Source organism: Schistocerca cancellata, chromosome 3 (genome assembly GCF_023864275.1).
Source record: "Schistocerca cancellata isolate TAMUIC-IGC-003103 chromosome 3, iqSchCanc2.1, whole genome shotgun sequence".
In the NCBI taxonomy this organism is placed as follows: Eukaryota; Metazoa; Arthropoda; class Insecta; order Orthoptera; family Acrididae; genus Schistocerca; species Schistocerca cancellata.
In genome coordinates this window covers 12,195,990-12,208,801 of record NC_064628.1, presented here as the reverse complement: position 1 = coordinate 12,208,801, position 12,812 = coordinate 12,195,990, and the positions used below count along the sequence as shown (strand labels likewise).

The following is a 12,812-nucleotide window of genomic DNA, read 5'->3' as shown; positions in this document are numbered from 1 at the left end:
TGAAGAGTATTAAGAAAATGGTAGCTATATATCACACTTGAATAAAGACAAATGGTAAAATACATGGAATGAAAAGTTATCTACAACCTAGACAAAAAGCAGGCTGCAATTATAAGAGTTGAAGGGCATAAAAGGTAAGTAGTAGTTGAAAAGGGAGTGAAAATGGGTCGTAGCCTATCCCCCCCCCCCCCCCCCCCCCAAATTTGTACGTTGCACAAGCAGTAAAAGAAACAAAGGAGAAATATGGAATGTGGATTAAAGTTCCTGGAGAAGAAATATAAAATTCCAGGTCAAGCTGATGACATGGTATTTCTGTCAGAGGCAGCACTAGATGTGGAAGAGCAGATAAATGGAAAGGATAGTGTCTTGAAAAAAACTTATGAGATGAATGTCAACAAAAGTAAAACAATGGTAATGGAATGAAGTTTAATGAAACTGAATGATGCTGAGAGAAATAGATTAGCAAATGAGGAATGAAAGTGGTAGATGAGTTTTGATAGTCTGCAAAAAATGCAGACTGGCCACAACAAGAAAAGTATTTCCAAAAAAGAGAAATTTGGTAACACTGAATACAAATTGAAGTGTTCGGATGTCTTTTCTGAAGATATTTCTCTGTAGTGTAGCCTTGTGTGGAAGTGAAAAGTAACAATGAGGAGTTGGACAAATCAAGAATATAAGCTTTTGAAATGTGCTACAGAAGGAGGCTGAAGATTAGATGGGTAGGCAGAATAACTAATCAGATGGTACTGAACTGAATTGAGGAAAAAAGAAAGTTATGGCACAACTTGGCCAAAAGAAGTGATTTGTGGATAGGACATACTTGAGGAGGTAACAAGGAATCATCAAATTGGTTACGGAAGGAAGTGTAGGGGGTAAAAATTGTAGAGGGAGACTGAGGCTTGAGTACAACAAGCAGGTTCAAATGGATTTAGGTTGCAGTAATTATTCAGAGATGAAGTATTTTGCACAGGATACACTAGTGTGGAGAGCTGCATCTAACCAGCCCTCGGACTGAAGACGCCACCGCCGCCGACAACAACAACAACTACAACAATAACAATAACAATCATTATATTGTATTCTCTTTCTTCTCTGTAATGCAAGGAAGTCGAGTTTTCATTGTGTATTGTGAACTTACATGGAAAAACTCAGACTAAATTTCATCACTTCAGATCTGTGAAGGGTGACTGTTTCAATGAAAAACAATTGGGGGGGGGGGGGGGGGGAGCATTATGTAACAAACAGTGATCAGCCAGATCATTGTTGTGTGCCTCCTCATAGCACCTAGGTCCACTATTTGAATGTAAAGCAGCTGCTTATTCTTCATAGCATAGATTCTGCAAAGTCTCTCTGTTGCCAGATGTAAGTGGCAGATGGCCATATACGTCACGTAAATTCTGTTAAAAGAGGGGTCTTTTGTTTTCCAAGTTGAAACTCAATAACATCACACGCATGTATTCAGTATTGTGGATGTCTGGTGACTCAGGGGATTAGAACAAATGAAATTCGTCACCATGCTCCTTGAACTGCTAGAGAACAGTTCTGAGTTTGAGAGATGGACAGTTGTACGCTTCCCCAAAGGACTAACATTTTAGCACATGTGATCAACAAGAATATTGATGGAATCCATTCCTTTCGGATTGCCATATTCAAATCGCAGATGTGGTAGAGGGGCTCAGCTGAATGAGCCCCGTTGTACCTGTATAATAGCTGCCCCCGCATGCCTGCAGGTTTCTACCGTGCATGTGTCAAGATGTTTTTCTCATTGAACACAGTGAACCATGACATCCACATACAGAGATCTCTCAAAGGCTTTTGATTGTGTAAATCATGAAATTCTTCTAGAGAAGCTCAAGTATTGTGGCATGAGCGGGACAGTGCACAAATGGTTTAATTCGTACCTAACTGGAAGAGTGCTGAAAGTTGAAATAAGCAGTTCTCATAATATGCAAAGATCAGCACATTCCTCAAACTGGGGAACTATCAAGAATGGGGTTCCACAAGGGTCGGTCTTGGGTCCTTTGTTGTTCTTAATATATATTAATGACTTGCCATTCTATGTTCATGAAGAGGCAAAGTTAGTTCTCTTTGCTGATGATACAAGTATAGTAATCGCACCTGACAAACAGGAATTAACTGGTGAAATTGTCAATAATGTCTTTCAGAAAATTACTAAGTGGTTCCTTGTAAACAGACTCTCACTGAATTTTGATAAGACACAGTACATACAGTTCCGTACAGTAAATGGTATGACGCCATTAATAAATATAGACCTTAATCATAAGCATATAGCTAAGGTAGAATATTCAAAAATTTTAGGTATGTCCATTGATGAGAGATTAAATTGGAAGAAACACATTGATGATCTGCTGAAATGTTTGAGTTCAGCTACTTATGCAATAAGGGTCATTGCAAATTTTGGTGATAAACATCTTAGTAAATTAGCTTATTACGCCTATTTTCACTCATTGCTTGCATATGGCATCATATTTTGGGGTAATTCATCACTGAGGAATAAAATATTTATTGTACAAAAGCGTGTAATCAGAATAATAGCTGGAGTCCACCCAAGATCATCCTGCAGACATTTATTTAAGGATCTAGGGATATTCACAGTAGCTTCTCAGTATATATATATACTCTTATGAAATTTGTTATTAACAACCAAACCCAATTAAAAAGTAATAGCAGTGTGCATAACTACAATACTAGGAGAAAGGTGATCTTCACTATTCAAGATTAAATCTAACTTTGGCACAGAAAGGGGTGAATTATACTGCCACTAAAGTCTTTGGTCACTTACCAAATAGTATCAAAAGTCTGACAGATAACCAACAAGTATTTAAGAAGAAATTAAAAGAATTTCTGAATGACAACTCCTGCTCCATAGAGGAATTTTTAGATATAAATTAAGAAAAAAAAGAGAAAAACAAACAAACAATAAAATTATTAAAAAAAGTTGTTATATTAACTTAATTATGTTGTTAAATTAACTTAATTATTTCATGTATTGGAAATTTGACTCGTTCTACATCATTATGAAATATCGTATTCATGATCCATGGAACTAGTATTAATCTAATCTAATCTAAAGAGAATAATGTTATAGCTGGAATGATTAACTCAGTTGAGTAACACATTTTCTTTGTTCAATAACCCAATCACAGTGTACTCGTGCCAGCTGCTGTTATCACTTATTATGTCATCACATCAGTGTTGGTACTTGCAGAAGTTTTCTGTTGCATAGCTCCAACACTGTGAAGGAATATTGTGCTGAGAAATGATTTTTATGCCTTTCCCAGTGTTATATTTTGCTTTACTGAGGAGGTTAGATCAAACAATGGAAAGTCCAAGATGGAATAACAGCTGTGATTACTGAAATGATTTCTGTTTGATGCTGAAGTTCTTAGATAAGGTGTGGATACCATATACCTTCTTGTCTGCTGTTAGTGTCTACACAATTTGTCCATGATCAATAGATGCTAGTGACTGTTGCACAGGAATACCTGAAGGGTCACCCCATGAGACCTTTTCCTTGTTGCTTTCCATCACATCGTACTCTTTTGCAAACTCATCTGAATCAAGAACTGCATGAAGCACAGATAAACATATTTAGGCTTTATATTTGAGGTTTAATGTTCAAAAGTAATTATAATGGAGAAAAATAAGTATTTAATTAATACAAGATGGGTTCCATAAAAAATGCAACCAATTGTTTCCTGACACATTGATACATCACAGCACATTGTAACTTGCTGGGCTAGATGGAGGGAGGGTATTAACTTCAAAATGTGTCTGGTATCAGTCACCTCCAAGCTGCTGGAGAGTCAGGACATGCATTCCCGTGAACCCCATTTTGAGGTTAGGAAACTTTGCTATGAATCGTTTTTGGGAGCAAAGTTATGCTATCTAATTTTGCATTAAACTTGGGAAGACCACTGTTGAAACATTTACATCAATTCAGCAAGCCTTAGAGAGTGACTACTTGTCCAAATTACAAGTTATCCAATGGCACAAGTCGTTGAGAGAGGGCCAAGAGGAGGTTGCCGACAATGCCCACAGCAGATGTCAATTAACCTCCCAAACTGGCAAAAATGTGATGTGTGTGCATGGTTGTTTGAATTCTGACAAATGGTTGAATTGATAGAAGAAACTCTAACCATGATTTTGAAAAAAACTGTTTATCGTATTGTAACAGAAGATTTGAACACAAGAATCCCAAAAATGTTAACTGATGAACGAATGGACATGTGAGTGCTCTAGTGCCAAGAACTCTTGGAAATGTGTGAAGATGATCCAAAACTTTTAAACTTTGTTAGCCCTGGTGATGACCATGTATTATCATGTATGACGTGAAGGCAATAAAACAAGAGTTCTGAGTAGCACATCCAAATGTCGCCTGGCCATGCATAAACAGGCCTAGGGTCAAAACATGCTCATTGTCACCTTTGACATTGGAACCATTGAATTTCTACCAACTGGGACCACTGCACTGTGAATGCAGCTTTCTGTTTGAAAGAGCTCAAAAAACTGAAAAGAAGGCTCACCCATTGCCAAAACAACATCAAGGATGAGTGGAAACTGCATCATGAAAACATACGAAGTCACAGTGTCTTCATTGTCACAAATTTCTTGCTTCCTCATCCTCCCTACAGTTCTGACCTAAATCTAAATTTCAGAGCCCCCTCCCCCCCCCCCCCTGCCTCACTGAAAGGGAAACATTGAGACACAACTGAAAACATCCAGGCTCGTGTTATATCACCTCTAAAGAATATTCCAGAGAAGGCTTTCCAGTATTGAAAACACTGCCTCCAGCAGTGTATTGATGCAGGAGGGTGCTATTTCGAAAATTTTTTACTATTTGTACAAATACATTGAATAAAAAATTATTTATGAATTTGGTCACATTATTTATGGAACCCACCTTGTATGTTGCTATAAACTTAAGTTTGAATGTAGACTTCCACACGGTAGTGGTGGCTTGAAAACAGAATAATTTACCACATATCTAATAGAGCAAAACTTCTCAAAAACAGGTAGCCCAGGAGAGAAAATAAATGTCCATTATTAAAAAGTGTCATTCATTGGTGTAATGGCTTGTAAACTTGTATTTTATTTACTGAGTGACAGTGCAGAGGTATCAAATGTCTTCTGGAAGGCAAAGAACATGGCATCAACCTATTGCCATACCTTCTGCTCCCAGGCTAGAAGTTGGTGAAATCAAAATAACATTCACTTTAACCATTGTGTTCTGCAGTTACTCCAACATTTGTGGCTAGCCATTGCTGTCATATGGCTCTTTAATAGAAGACGACAGTTCTTTTTATCGAGAAAAATAAACTATACAATAAATTCTGCGTGACGACGCTGCCTTAGAGCATAACATACTTTGACACGTTGAAAATCTGTAATTTTTGAGCGTCAAATGCGGAATGGAAATTTAACCGTCTTTTTTGTACACTGACTTCTTTACATTTACTAGAAGTTACCACTATTGATAATTGTCAAGCTAAGATAAACTAGCCCATAAATATTTTTGAAACAAAACTCTAAGCACTGAACACCATAAAAATGGAATTGCTCAGCTGTCTTTTTTTCCATAGGTGGATTTGTAAAATCTAATTATGAAACACTGATATTGCACCTTTTTGCAATAAGATAAAACATACAATATAGATTACGTGTATCTTGAGGTCTATATAATGTTATGAACTTTTTTCTTGACCATGTAGACAATAAAAAACAATGAAAATATAATTTATTGAGGAATGGGGAATATACTCTTCATTAACATGGCAGATTATTCTCTTGTTTGGAAAGGAAAATGGCAGATTTCAGAAGCCAAATGACATATTACTTACCTTCAATGGAGTTTTTTGTTAAATATTTTCTTTACTTTGTGTTCCTTTCATGTAGCGTTGCCCTATAATTTGTTTTTTAGGGTAATGTCAACTGCTCAAGCTGCAGTTGACATCTTTAGGTGCTGCTGTATGAGTCTGTCTGTTCATCTTGAGCAGCAGGATCTGTTGGACAAGGAGTATTCCACAGTTCATTTTAGAGCATTAGAGCTGAATTGGCCTGTGTAATACCATGTTGTGACATCTCACTAGGACAGTTAAAGACATTGCAAGAGTAATGATATCAATATACTACCTGAAAGCAGGGAATGACCATAGATGCCTGAGTTGTTAGTATGGTGTTTATGTACCAACTGCACAAGAATATAATAAGAGTATAGAGTGAACAGCCCCCCCATGAACCATGGACCTTGCCGTTGGTGGGGAGGCTTGCGTGCCTCAGCGATACAGATGGCCGTACCGTAGGTGCAACCACAACGGAGGGGTATCTGTTGAGAGGCCAGACAAACATGTGGTTCCTGAAGAGGGGCAGCAGCCTTTTCAGTAGTTGCAGGGGCAACAGTCTGGATGATTGACTGATCTGGCCTTGTAACATTAACCAAAACTGCCTTGCTGTGCTGGTACTGCGAACGGCTGAAAGCAAGGGGAAACTACAGCCGTAATTTTTCCCGAGGACATGCAGCTCTACTGTATGATTAAATGATGATGGCGTCCTCTTGGGTAAAATATTCCGGAGGTAAAATAGTCCCCCATTCGGATCTCCGGGCGGGGACTACTCAAGAGGACGTCGTTATCAGGAGAAAGAAAACTGGCATTCTACGGATCGGAGCGTGGAATGTCAGATCACTTAATCGGGCAGGTAGGTTAGAAAATTTAAAAAGGGAGATGGATAGGTTAAAGTTAGATATAGTGGGAATTAGTGAAGTTCGGTGGCAGGAGGAACAAGACTTTTGGTCAGGTGATTACAGGGTTATAAATACCAAATCAAATAGGGGTAATGCAGGAGTAGGTTTAATAATGAATAAAAAAATAGGAGTGCGGGTTAGCTACTACAAACAGCATAGTGAACGCATTATTGTGGCCAAGATAGACACAAAGCCCATGCCTACTACAGTAGTACAAGTTTATATGCCAACTAGCTCTGCAGATGATGAAGAAATAGATGAAATGTATGACGAGATAAAAGAAATTATTCAGGTAGTGAAGGGAGACGAAAATTTAATAGTGATGGGTGACTGGAATTCGTCAGTAGGAAAAGGGAGAGAAGGAAACATAGTAGGTGAATATGGATTGGGGGGAAGGAATGAAAGAGGAAGCCGCCTTGTAGAATTTTGCACAGAGCATAACTTAATCATAGCTAACACTTGGTTCAAGAATCATGAAAGGAGGCTGTATACATGGAATAAGCCTGGAGATACCGACAGGTTTCAGATAGATTATATAATGGTAAGACAGAGATTTAGGAACCAGGTATTAAATTGTAAGACATTTCCTGGGGCAGATGTAGATTCTGACCACAATCTATTGGTTATGAACTGCAGATTGAAACTGAAGAAACTGCAAAAAGGTGGGAATTTAAGGAGATGGGACCTGGATAAACTGAAAGAACCAGAGGTTGTAGAGAGTTTCAGGGAGAGCATTAGGGAACAATTGACAGGAATGGGGGAAAGAAATACAGTAGAAGAAGAATGGGTAGCTCTGAGGGATGAAGTGGTGAAGGCAGCAGACGATCAAGTAGGTAAAAAGACGCGGGCTAATAGAAATCCTTGGGTAACAGAAGAAATATTGAATTTAATTGATGAAAGGAGAAAGCATAAAAATGCAGTAAATGAAGCAGGCAAAAAGGAATATAAACGTCTCAAAAATGAAATCGACAGGAAGTGCAAAATGGCTAAGCAGGGATGGCTAGAGGACAAATGTAAGGATGTAGAGACTTGTCTCGCTAGGGGTAAGATAGATACTGCCTACAGGAAAATTAAAGAGACCTTTGGTGAGAAGAGAACCACTTGTATGAATATCAAGAGCTCAGATGGCAACCCAGTTCTAAGCAAAGAAGGGAAAGCAGAAAGGTGGAAGGAGTATATAGAGGGTTTATACAAGGGCGATGTACTTGAGGACAATATTATGGAAATGGAAGAGGATGTAGATGAAGATGAAATGGGAGATAAGATACTGCGTGAAGAGTTTGACAGAGCACTGAAAGACCTGAGTCAAAACAAGGCCCCGGGAGTAGACAACATTCCATTAGAACTACTGATGGCCTCAGGAGAGCCAGTCATGACAAAACTCTACCATCTGGTGAGCACGATGTATGAGACAGGCGAAATACCCTCAGACTTTAAGAAGAATATAATAATTCCAATCCCAAAGAAAGCAGGTGTTGACAGATGTGAAAATTACCGAACTATCAGTTTAATAAGTCACAGCTGCAAAATACTAACGCGAATTCTTTACAGACGAATGGAAAAACTGGTAGAAGCCGACCTCGGGGAAGATCAGTTTGGATTCCGTAGAAATGTTGGAACACGTGAGGCAATACTGACCTTACGACTTATCTTGGAAGAAAGATTAAGAAAAGGCAAACCTACGTTTCTAGCATTTGTAGACTTAGAGAAAGCTTTTGACAATGTTGACTGGAATACTCTCTTTCAAATTCTGAAGGTGGCATGGGTAAAATACAGGGAGCGAAAGGCTATTTACAATTTGTACAGAAACCAGATGGCAGTTATAAGAGTCGAGGGGCATGAAAGGGAAGCAGTGGTTGGGAAAGGAGTGAGACAGGGTTGTAGCCTCTCCCCGATGTTATTCAATCTGTATATTGAGCAAGCAGTAAAGGAAAGAAAAGAAAAATTCGGAGTAGGTATTAAAATTCATGGAGAAGAAGTAAAAACTTTGAGGTTCGCCGATGACATTGTAATTCTGTCAGAGACAGCAAAGGACTTGGAAGAGCAGTTGAACGGAATGGACAGTGTCTTGAAAGGAGGATATAAGATGAACATCAACAAAAGCAAAACGAGGATAATGGAATGTAGTCAAATTAAGTCGGGTGATGCTGAGGGAATTAGATTAGGAAATGAGACACTTAAAGTAGTAAAGGAGTTTTGCTATTTAGGGAGTAAAATAACCGATGATGGTCGAAGTAGAGAGGATATAAAATGTAGACTGGTAATGGCAAGGAAAGCGTTTCTCAAGAAGAGAAATTTGTTAACATCGAGTATAGATTTAGGTGTCAGGAAGTCGTTTCTGAAAGTATTTGTATAGAGTGTAGCCATGTATGGAAGTGAAACATGGACGATAACTAGTTTGGACAAGAAGAGAATAGAAGCTTTCGAAATGTGGTGCTACAGAAGAATGCTGAAGATAAGTTGGGTAGATCACGTAACTAATGAGGAGGTATTGAATAGGATTGGGGAGAAGAGAAGTTTGTGGCACAACTTGACTAGAAGAAGGGATCGGTTGGTAGGACATGTTCTGAGGCATCGAGGGATCACAAATTTAGCATTGGAGGGCAGCGTGGAGGGTAAAAATCGTAGAGGGAGACCAAGAGATCAATACACTAAGCAGATTCAGAAGGATGTAGGTTGCAGTAGGTACTGGGAGATGAAGAAGCTTGCACAGGATAGAGTAGCATGGAGAGCTGCAACAAACCAGTCTCAGGACTGAAGACCACAACAACAACAACAACAGAGTGAACAGCTGCCTTATGGGAATTCTCAATTACAAACAGCTCCTTATTCACTTCCAGAGTGAGTTTAGGAAATATCATTCCATTATAAGTAATCTCACAGTGCTGGAGGTGACTATACAGCAGGCTTTCCTACTCAAACAACACCTAGTAAATATATTTTTTGATCCCTTGAAGGTCTGTGTACTATATGGAGACGTACTGTACTTTCGCAGTCATATCCATTGCTAAAGTGCTTTTTGTAGGGGTACTGCACATTGACTTCTAATTTCTGACAGAGAAAGTAGTGTTTGTTTACAAAAATGTTCAAATGTGTGTGAAATCTTATGGGACTTAACTGCTAAGGTCATTAGTCCCTAAGCTTACACACTACTTAACCTAAATTATCCTAAGGACAAACACACACACCCATGCCCGAGGGAGGACTCGAACCTCCGCCATGACCATCTGCACAGTCCATGACTGCAGTGCCTTAGACCGCTCGGCTAATCCCATGTGGCTGTTTGTTTACTTCCACCATGCTACGTACTTTTGTCTAAACCCTGAACTCTATGGAAAGTGATTGACATAGTTCTGAGTGTGAGTTTCAGTAAGATTTTGGGATCTAATCTTGGGCAACAAGCTCTCTTTGCTACTACATATGAGGTATGTGGAGCCATTGTTCTTCAAGACACTGGGCATCTTGGAGTGCTTCAAACACAAGTCTTGAAGAACCAACAGTATGTGCCTGCTCCAGTTTTATGAGGCCTTCATGTGGTCTGTGTTGGCTTATGGGTACCACACATTTTGATTAACAAGGACTTCAGAGTTGAAGATATAGATGCTACTCACCATGAGGGAGAGTCTAAGCTTGCTGACAGGTGCCAACACAATCAGCTCCATTCCTTGCATCTGTGGTGAGGCTAGTTAGCCACTATTAACAATCCAGTGCATCAAGCCCAGCGGTATTTGACTGGTCCAAAGTTGCTGGTATTCTCTTGGCTGAGTTACCAATTTTGGAAATGGCACTTGCAAATTGCATATGAGTAAAAATCCATTTGAGAATGACATAAAAATGAATCTTGTAACATTTGATGTTGTCCTAATATCAGTCCTTACTGAGAGCTAGCTTCAGCACCAACTCTGGTTTCTAATGAAGCCCACAATTATATTCGATTTAACTGAGCGCAAGAAAGACTGATCTCCTGATTACATTAGATAGTAACTGCTTTGTGGTTTGCCCTTGACAAATTTTCGTATCCTTTTTCTGAATGAACAAAGAGGTCATTGTATTATAATTAAGATATATTCAGGACGGTGGAATCACTGGATCCCGTGAGATGTTTTCAAAATGTGGAGTCCCATATTGCTTGACATCCTGATTACACAGCAAGCCATTCAGTATGTTCCCAGCAGAGAAACGAGTGCAGTCCATCCAGAACACCTTCCTTAAGCTACAACTTGTAAGGAGGAGGTGATAGTCTGCCGGGTAGCAGAACATGTGCAAATAAATTAATGTGTATGAAGAGGTCACTATCCAGCTAGTGTGTTATTCCCTATGGTGACAGAAATGACACACCTGTGTATAGTGTTAGTGCAGTACAAATTTAACCGACTGTGTTTTGTATCATGATGACCATAACAACTGATTTTGTCTACTGATATGCCACTTATTTTAGGTGATAATGAAACAAATGTGTATTATGGATATATGTTGTTTTATACTCCACTGTGCCTAAATTATAAGGTATAGAATTTTAGTTTTTATCGTGGTGGCAGGCTCATATAAAGGATCAAGTAGCCACAATACACGAATACTCATCTAATTCCTTCTGTCAGAACATTTGCATTTTAAGAACAAGATGTATTAGCAGGCTTAGGTTTAGTGTTCAAGGTGGTAGACGTATGTATATGGAAAGAGTGGATGGAAATGAGTGAATCACTTTTAATTAACTTTTTCTTTCCATTTAAAATTTTAATCGCATTTATATTGCAAAGTATGGTCACTAATAGCACTCTTTACAACTCCGAAAATCTAAAAAAAAAAAAAAAAAATCATCGCAGTAATTGTTTATAATTCAAATAACAGGTAGATTAGAACTAAATTTTTCAATGCTACAGGTCCTGCTTTAATGTTAAGCTTGTATGTAAATGAGAGGAAAGGGGTGTGGGGCTTTTGACGCTAGAGTCTCTCACTTATCTAGGTCACCCATCACTTGTCAGCATTCAGTCGTGGTGGATCTGTAGTGCTCCATATTATTTTATGTGAAATGCTTACTATAGAGGTCTTTTAAAATTCTTGGCAAACAGTTAATCAACTTTAAGGGAAATGTTGTAAGTATGCTTTTTAAAAATTAAAGATATGTGTGATGATAGCAGCATTGAAATTTTAGATAAATTAATTCACAGATATAAACTTTGTGAGGTTTTACAATTTAAAATGCATAGCAAGTTCTGTGCCTCTCTCTCTCTCTCTCTCTCTCTCTCTCTCTCTCTCTCTCTCTGTGTGTGTGTGTGTGTGTGTGTGTGTGTGTGTGTGTGTGTGTGTGTGTGTCAATGCACATTCTTAGTAAAAATATAAAATATCTTGAGTTGTTAATTCTGCAGTTCATGTTGTATCTTTCCAACACCATTGTTAGTGAGTAGATCGGTGTATTCTGTGATTAGAGGGTTTTAAAATATGTTAGATTACTATTGAACTGAGTTTTTGTTACATACAGGTGCTTGAAAAAGGATCTGGCACAGGTGAGTATGATCTGGATTTTTATATAGAGCTAATTTTGTATAAAAATCATAGTGTGCACAAATTTGTTAGGTGGCTCTTTTAGTTGGAAGCATATTTACAAGTCAGAACTTGGCTAATTATTTTATAAAGTTTCTGTAGCATATATACATAGTGACTATCACTATTGTGAAATAAGGAGTGACGTGGAATTATTATTAGTATTACTTGCAAAGTTACCAAGCTGCAACATGTAAATTTGGTAATTACCAGACAGCAGCTTTAGAGAGAGAGTAAATTATAGTATGTTAAAAGTATCAGTATCTTTCAGTTAAATTTTTTAAATTATTCATTTTTCATTTTTAAATTAGTGGCGGTATATGTAAAAAGTAAGTTACAGCCAATTCTTGAATAATTATTTTTATAAAATGTTAGTTTAAACAGAAATGTTTGCCAGTACTCAGCAGGTTAACCTTTTAATGTTTTGGAATTAATGATAAGAGCTGCATTTCCATATGCATTGTATTTCAACGCCACAGTTGTCTGGATTGTTGTCAGTTATGAGATT

General features: G+C 38.1%; 1 protein-coding gene across 1 annotated transcript in view; it reads left to right on the top strand.

The window, feature by feature from the left end:
- Nucleotides 1-12,812, top strand: part of LOC126176786 (dedicator of cytokinesis protein 1) — a 475,112-nt gene that overhangs the window by 210,115 nt on the left and 252,185 nt on the right. The window lies entirely within an intron of this gene.